The sequence below is a fragment of the Carcharodon carcharias genome, chromosome 12, assembly GCF_017639515.1.
Source record: "Carcharodon carcharias isolate sCarCar2 chromosome 12, sCarCar2.pri, whole genome shotgun sequence".
In the NCBI taxonomy this organism is placed as follows: domain Eukaryota; kingdom Metazoa; phylum Chordata; class Chondrichthyes; order Lamniformes; family Lamnidae; genus Carcharodon; species Carcharodon carcharias.
The window spans coordinates 49164246-49172490 of NC_054478.1; the positions used below are offsets into that span (position 1 = coordinate 49164246).

The 8245-nt window shown below is 44.5% G+C and overlaps 1 pseudogene; it reads left to right on the plus strand.

The window, feature by feature from the left end:
- The first annotated feature begins 7611 nt into the window (after positions 1-7611).
- On the plus strand, positions 7612-7720 carry LOC121285368 (annotated as a pseudogene).
- Positions 7721-8245: the final 525 nt, after the last annotated feature.

Here is an 8245-nt window from a genome sequence, read left to right on the forward strand (position 1 = left end):
CGTGTCAGTCGCACTGGTGGTGATGCTGAAATTAACAACAAGGACCGTGCATCAGTTAGCGTTCATTTTCTTCAACCTTTCATCCCTTTTCCCCCCAGCTTCATAAGTCACTCACCCTTAAAGACCCTAAGGAGAAGAACATTGGTGAGGTGGAAATAAGTCAAGACGGGCCCCAACAATTAAACGCACATGCAGACAGGCCAGTCAGATGGCCTCATGAATGCCACATGACATATTATGAACCATAGGAGTGGGGAGAGTGCAGGGATACCTGACCTGGATGCATTGTTGCCTGGATAGATGTGGGGCTGAGGAAACATCTCAAACAGTTGTGACATTTTCCACCAGACACAGGAGATTGAGAGGTCATATTATTGCCCTTCATTCTGTAAGGAGGGGCATAGACTGGGTGGCCAGAAGGCAACATTTCCCCTTGACGCAGGAATGAGCAATCTGGTGGCATTCATCTAAGTTGACTGCCATGAGGTTCACAGCTGACATGCTGAGGACCTTTTGGACAAAGTAATGTGGGGCGCACTGGCTGAAAGGGTGCTGGAGGTCCCAAGCCCCCTAGAATGGAATAAGATTTTGGCTGTGCAGCAGCGATCCAATGGCATGTTAGACCATGGTGATAGTGGTCACAAATGGGATAAGGTGACTTTGGAAGGTGGTGGAGACGCTTATGTACTCTGCACGCGCACGCCGCACCCCAACCACAGTGGCCCACCTGAGGCCTCCAGCGGCTCCTGTCCACACTTCTAGTGATGAGTCCCCAGAAGATAGTACAGCTGGTCCCAAACCCCTCCCCCAACGGTTCCCTTGGACACATTTGGCACCCATCACTTTGAATAGTACTTGGGTCCTAGCACCCATGGCAAGGAGGAGCAAATAGGTGCGGCGCTGATGCCAGCAGATGGGACTTGCCCAAAGACCTTGAGGCACCCCTTGGACCGTCTCATTACCATCAATATGACATGTGTTGGAGTTCTGATTATGTGTTTACTGGCCTCCCCTGCAGCTTGCCCCCAAACTACTCAAATGCCACAGAAACCAACATATGCTGCGGGGAGAACCCTTCTTCTCCTCGACCACTAAGGCTGATGTAAGCATGGTCAGTACCCATTTGCCCACCCAGCATGCGACAGATGCCCTATGCAGTAATGACAGTAAGACATGATGAGAGTGGGGGGTCAAAGGCTAAGGCTGCCTTCTGGGTCAAATGGCCAAGACAGACATGGTACTCACCTGTCCAGAGTGCAGCAAATCATTGAATCATTTTCTGCACTGTGTGCCAGTGCGCTGCACATCTTCTTGGGCGCTTACAGCATCACCCACCTTCTCCCACGCCTGGCTGGTGACATGGGGGGCCCTACCCCTCCCTTCCTCAGGATACAGAGTCTGATGCCGGTTTCCCACCTCTTGCAGGAGGAAAGCAAGGCATAAATCCGAAAATCTGGGGGCATAGTGGCTCCCCACTGGCCTCTCCTTGAGCCTGCCCCCTTCCTCTTCCATCTCCTCCTCTGCCCTCCATGCAACATTTCTTGATCTCTGAGTGGCCATGGTGCACTGCTTCAAGCAGGCTGCCTGGCCACTCTTTAGACAGGCTGCTGGCTCCCCACTGGAACCGGAGTCTGAGGCAGCCCGCCCCCACAACTATTTTGCCGTTCTCAATGGGAGTCGCAAAACTGTGGTGTGAGCCTTAATTGGCCCACCCATGGAAAATGGCGGCAGGGCCTGTTTCGCCAGCGGCAATCAACTGCCCACCCGCCACTGAGTCGGTTGGGCCCGCCCGACTGACAAACATAAAATTCTGACCATAGTTATGAGGAAATGTTAAGAGAGTTTTTTCTTCTCCTTGTTAGAATTGAGATTTCAGAATGAACTAATAAAATCACTAAGACATTTTACGAAGTTAAATGGAAAATTATTCACATTACCTTACCAACCTTCAATTTTGTAATGCACGCTTTACTGAGTGAATGAAATAATCCTTTCTTGCCAAATCTCCAAAGAAAACATCAGAAAGGTCATGCACTAACAATTGTTTATTAATTTCAGAAACATATTTAGCAACATCTAAACTTAAATATTAAGTATGGAGATAATCAGTAGACAGGGTTACTTACAAAAATCAATAGTAACATTTATAAAAAGAGTTCAGTTGTGTCGCTCTAATTCAACATTGGCTGGTTTACTGATTATCTATTTATGGCTGAGGCCAGTATCTGGGACCGATATATATTATTGAGATTAATTTAGGACTATACTACTTAGATAGTTTACAAGTTAACAGCATTAGATAGCCAGCTAATAGATTAGCATCTATGTGCTGGTGGTAGTTGTGTTTCCAGAACTTATATGACCTTGCCAATAAGAGCTGCACTGTTGAGTTGGTTATCTAGTCTTCCCATGGGATGATAACATTGGCTTCTGGAATGATGGGTGATGAACATTCTTCTGCAGATTTGTTATCCACTCCTCTTTTAATACTCTGTGCCTGGATAAAGCTATCTTAAGTGTTGGTTATAATTGTGGTAACTATAGCTGGACCTGCTGGTTTAAATCATTGAAGGTGACAGTTCAAATTAACAAAGAGTTTATAAAGCATATGGGATGTTATGCTTTATAGAATACAAAAACCAGGAAGCTATGCTAATTTACATAAAATGCTAGTTCAGCTCCAGTTTGAGTATCATAGCCGATTCTGGACATCACACTTTAGGAAGGCCTTGCAGGTAATGGAGAGGGTGTAGAAAAGATTTACCAGAATGGTTCCAGGGATAAGGGACTACAGTTTTGTGGATAGACTGGAGAAGCTGGGGTTGCTCTCCTAAAACAGAGAGGGCTAGTTAGGATTTGGAATGCACTGTCATATGGTGCATACAGATTCAATCATAGCCATCAAAGGAGAATTAAATAAATACTTGAAGGGAAAAACATTACAGGGATATGCGGAAAGAGCAGGGGAATGGGCCTAACTGGACTGCTGTTTGAAACTCAGTGAGCCAAATATTCTCTGATTGTATGGTACTATTCTATGATTCTATAAGTGATACACATGTAACTGGCTTGTATAACTGTAAAGTCTAACTTGGTAATCAATATCTTGTATTGAGACGTTCTTCAATGCACATCAGATAAAGACTACTAAAGGATTAGAACAAAACAAGAAACTAAGAGTCCGCCAATTTTAGGATCCTCTTTCTCTTCTTTTTGATGTCAATCACCTCCTCAGCCATGTTAATGACCCTGAAGATAACTGTGGAGTCCAGACATGCCATGTGGTAACTTTACTCCCCTGACTTCTTAGTCTGAGTCCATTTTGGGAACACATTTAAGGCAATTTACGGAACATGATGCTTATACTTAGCATCATTTGCAAATTCTGATGCATTCTTCTATATTCCCAAAATCCAGGTCAAATATAAATTTGCCATTTTTGTTTCCAAAACGATCTCATAAAGCACTATAATATCATCTCTCAAAAGTTCAAGTTTCTCCAGCCTTTCCTCATAATTCAGTCCTTTGACATTAGTGATCAGCAGCTCCCACGCTTTGGTGGTCTAAATATTTTGGGAAGCCAATGTTCAGCAAGCATACACATACAGCTTGCTGGTGGAGTGGTGGGTGCAACAGAATCTAGTAGCTTCTCCATGAAGCCAGTCCAGAAGACAGGCCCCAAGGCAGAAAGGGGTGTGGAGGGTTGCAGGTAATTTGGAAAGAGGACCACTGAATGGTCAACATCGTGCCTGAAGACTTTTGTGAGGTCAGGAAGCTTGACAATGCTTTCTGAGCAGCCTCCAGCAAATCTTTTAAGGACTGCTGCTTAGGCTACTCAATGTCTGATGCCAATGAATACACAAAGGGTGAAATTTTCTGTACCCACTGGCATCGGGCATCATACTTAATGGCTTACAAAGACGAAGGAGAAGAGAGCGACGGAGGCACCTGGCTGAGCAGAAGGAGGAGCAGCACTCTCAGGAAGAAAGGCTGGCTGGGGCTCCTGCACATACTGCTGAAGAATCACAGCGAGCCGTCATTAGTCAGTGCCTATATAGACCCAGGGTCTTTAGACGTCGCATTTCATTTCTGCACATGACCAAGAACTAGTATCTCTGAAGACTGCGCATGTCCAGGAATCTGGTCGGTCACATCTGCCACTTGCTGCAAGATTTGGCACCACGGGGACATGGAGGGCATCCACTGCCAGAGGCCATGTAAGTGACCGCGGCACTCAATTTTTATGCCAGCGGCTCCTCCCAGGGCTCCACAGGTGATCTCTGTGGGATATCACAAGCCTCCACACACAAGTGCATTCATGAGGTCACAGACGCCATCTTCGTGATGGCACACAATTTTGTGCATTCACCCAGGATCAGAAAAGCCAGGATGCACGAGCATTTGCCCAGAGCTCAGGTTTTCCACAGGCACACTGGAGGCGCTCAGATCTCTGTGGCAACAAGCGGTCAACTATGTCAATCGCAAGGGTTTCTACTCACTGAATGTTCAGTGTGCGACCACCACAAACGCTTCCTGTAGGTCTGTGCACGGTTTCCAGGGAGTGTCCATGACTCCTACATTCTCAGTAGGTCTCAGATCCCTGACATCTTCCAGGGTCTACAGAGACTGCAGGGTTGGCTCCTCAGGGACAATGGCTACCCACAGAGGGCATGACTGATGACACCTGTACAGTGGCCTCGGTGCAGCAGAGAGAAGATATAACATGGCTCATGCTGCAACTCACATCTTGGTGGAGCAAACCTTTGGAATGTTGAAAATGTGGTTCCAGTGTCTGGACCGGTCTGGTGGAGCCCTGCAATACTGCCTACAGAGAATGTCACACATCGTCATCACCTGCTACACCCTTTATGACCTGGTGCAAGACAAGGCAGGCACACTTGGGAAGCCCTCATAGCTGCTAGGTTCGTGGAGGACGATGACGACATGCAGTGAGGAGACATCATAGATCCTCACATTGCATCTGTGAATAGTTGACTCATGTCTGGCTGATGGGAGCGCACATACCCTCTGTGGTAAGGCTCCTGTTATGGAGATTTATCGGATGCCTGTAGTTCCTACATTCCAGGAGGAAGATGATGACATGCAGTAGGGACACACTATAGATTCTCACATAGCCTATGCGAACGTCTGACTCTTGTCTGGCTTGCGCTCTGAGAACAGGGTCATATCATGGAGAGGCAGCGGGGGAAACTTTAACTTCTCCTGATCCTATGGCATTCTTCATGAGCTGAACTTTCAAGACCACACTGTCACCAGACACAGATCTTTATGAGAAGGGGCTGCACCACAAAGGAGCTCAGAGAGAATAACAGAACTTTGTACTGCCAGCCCAGGACATTCTGGTAAACCCCATCATATGACCGGTGACAGTGATGGCACACCAGTAGTGTGCTGGGAAGGTTGCACATAGCACAGGGAAGAGGTCCTGGACTGAAAAACCTGCCTTTATCTTGTGCAGGAACCAAGGTTTCACAAGTCATGAAACAACAGTTGGTAAAGGCTGAGTTGTTTAAATCCCACAGAGAAACTTGAACAATTGTCATAAACTATATTTTTAATTGGTGTGTTTGAGATGCAGCTTTGAATTCAGGAATAAAACCAGCAAGCCTCGAGAGGTTTTTTATATAAAACTAAATTAAACATTTATTAATTTGACAGCAAATTAAACACATGCACATGTCTACAAATTGTCACCATAATAACTTTTAAACAAATCCCCAAATTAATCACTCCCAGGTAAATCTTCACCAAGGCAACAATAACCCATAGACTTTAAACAGACATCAGGCAAAGCACAATTGACCTTACAAATTCAAAATGAGGTTCCTTTCAATCTGGTTCCTTTACACAGTTGTAGGCGTGCAGGCTAGTTAGATCTTACATGCCTCTGCCCTGCACACACATAACTCCTTTCTGTTTATACCTAGCTTTCCCATTGAATGTAAATTTTCCATTGTATTCCGAGGTCTTTTAATTTTTACTTTTCCTAACAATAATCCTTCCATCCCACCAATTTTATTAGTACTATAAACACATTGCTTGGCGACTCCTGGCTAGCTGCAAGATTTTACCCCCACCCTTGAATGCTTTATTCAAAAAATGCAAATTTACACTTTACCTTCTCCTCCTCATATTTATCTAATTAACATCTCAAAACTACTATACATCAAAGCACCCAGACTAGCTGGCTTTAATCCAATTCAGACAGACACACAGACACACACATAGGCAAAGACCCTACAAGTCCAATTTAAAAATAATTTCCAATAACATTATGGATATTAATATCTCTTCATAACACACATCTGAGTGATATGAACACTGCTCATCAGAACAAGGAGCCATATACTGGGAGACATTCTTGGGAGTTTGTTTACAATAGTGAACATTATGTACAAGTGATTAATACCCATGCCCAGGCTGTGCAACTACCCCTTCTTAACGGCTTGGCCTAAATAGCCAAGTGGTTATGGTACTGGGTTTGTAACCCCAAGATCAAGAGTTCAAATCTCACAATGGCAAACTATGAAACAATGTAACTTCATCTGAAACAGATGGAAATGTGTTTCTACTCGAAAGAGTTACCCCTTCTTAACGGCTTGGCCTAAATAGCCAAGTGGTTATGGTACTGGGTTTGTAACCCCAAGATCAAGAGTTCAAATCTCACAATGGCAAACTATGAAACAATGTAACTTCATCTGAAACAGATGGAAACAGGTTTACTCAAAAAGATTATCAAGAGTTCAAATCTTGCAATGGTAAACAATGTAACTTCATCTGAAACAGATGGAAATGGGTTTGTACTCGACTTGGCCTAACTAGCCAAGTGGTTATGGTACTGGGTTTGTAACCCCAAAATCAAGAGTTCAAATCTCCCAATAGCAAACTATGAAACAATGTAAATTCATCTGAATAGGAACAGATGGAAAGGGGTTTGTACTCGAAAGAATTACAGCTTCTGGAAGGATTATTTGCTTGGCCTAAATAGCCAAGTGGTTATGGTACTGGGTTTGTAACCCCAAGATCAAGAGTTCAAATCTCACAATGGCAAACTATGAAACAATGTAACTTCATCTGAAACAGATGGAAACAGGTTTACTCAAAAAGATTATCAAGAGTTCAAATCTTGCAATGGTAAACAATGTAACTTCATCTGAAACAGATGGAAATGGGTTTGTACTCGACTTGGCCTAACTAGCCAAGTGGTTATGGTACTGGGTTTGTAACCCCAAAATCAAGAGTTCAAATCTCCCAATAGCAAACTATGAAACAATGTAAATTCATCTGAATAGGAACAGATGGAAAGGGGTTTGTACTCGAAAGAATTACAGCTTCTGGAAGGATTATTTGCTTGGCCTAAATAGCCAAGTGGTTATGGTACTGGGTTTGTAACCCTAAAATCAAGCGTTCAAATCTCACAATGGCAAACTATGAAACAATGTAACTTCATTTGAAACAGAGGGAAACAGGTTTGTACTCGAAAGAGTTACACCTTCTTAATAGCTTGGCCTAAATAGCCAAGTGGTTATGGTACTGGGTTTGTAACCCCAAGATCAAGAGTTCAAATCTCACAATGGCAAACTATGAAACGCCTATGGCCATACTAATCTGAAAACATCTGATCTCGGAAGCTAAGCAGACTCAGTCCTGGTTAGTACTTGGATGGGAGACCGCCTGGGAATACCAGATGCAGTAGGCTTTTGCTGCCAGCAGAGGCTGCTCACGTCACCACTCTCCACATTCACTCTGCCACACAATGGGTGCGCAATGTTTTGGGCTTGGCCTAAATAGCCAAGTGGCTATGGTACTGGGTTTGTAACCCCAGAGACCAAGAGTTCAAATCTCACAATGGCAAACTATGAAACAATGTAACTTCATCTGAAACAGATGGAAACGGGTTTGTACTCGAAAGAGTTAGACCTTCTGGGCTTGGCCTAAATAGCCAAGTGGTTATGGTACTGGGTTTGTAACCACAAGATCAAGAGTTCATTTTCTTAACGATCTCGTGGAGCTAATTGTGGATTCAGTTGGTTTCCTGGTACTGAGGAGAGAAGGTGTGTGGTGTTGGTGTTGCTGCTCCTCAGTGTTTCAACTGTTTCTGCTGCTGCCTTTGGGGTTGTTGCTTCTGCTGTGTGCTGCTGCTGCTTCTGCTGCTGCTCCTCCAGTGCTGCCAAAGGAGAGAGAGGGAGAGAAGAGAACAGTTGCTACTGTTGCTACAGGACAG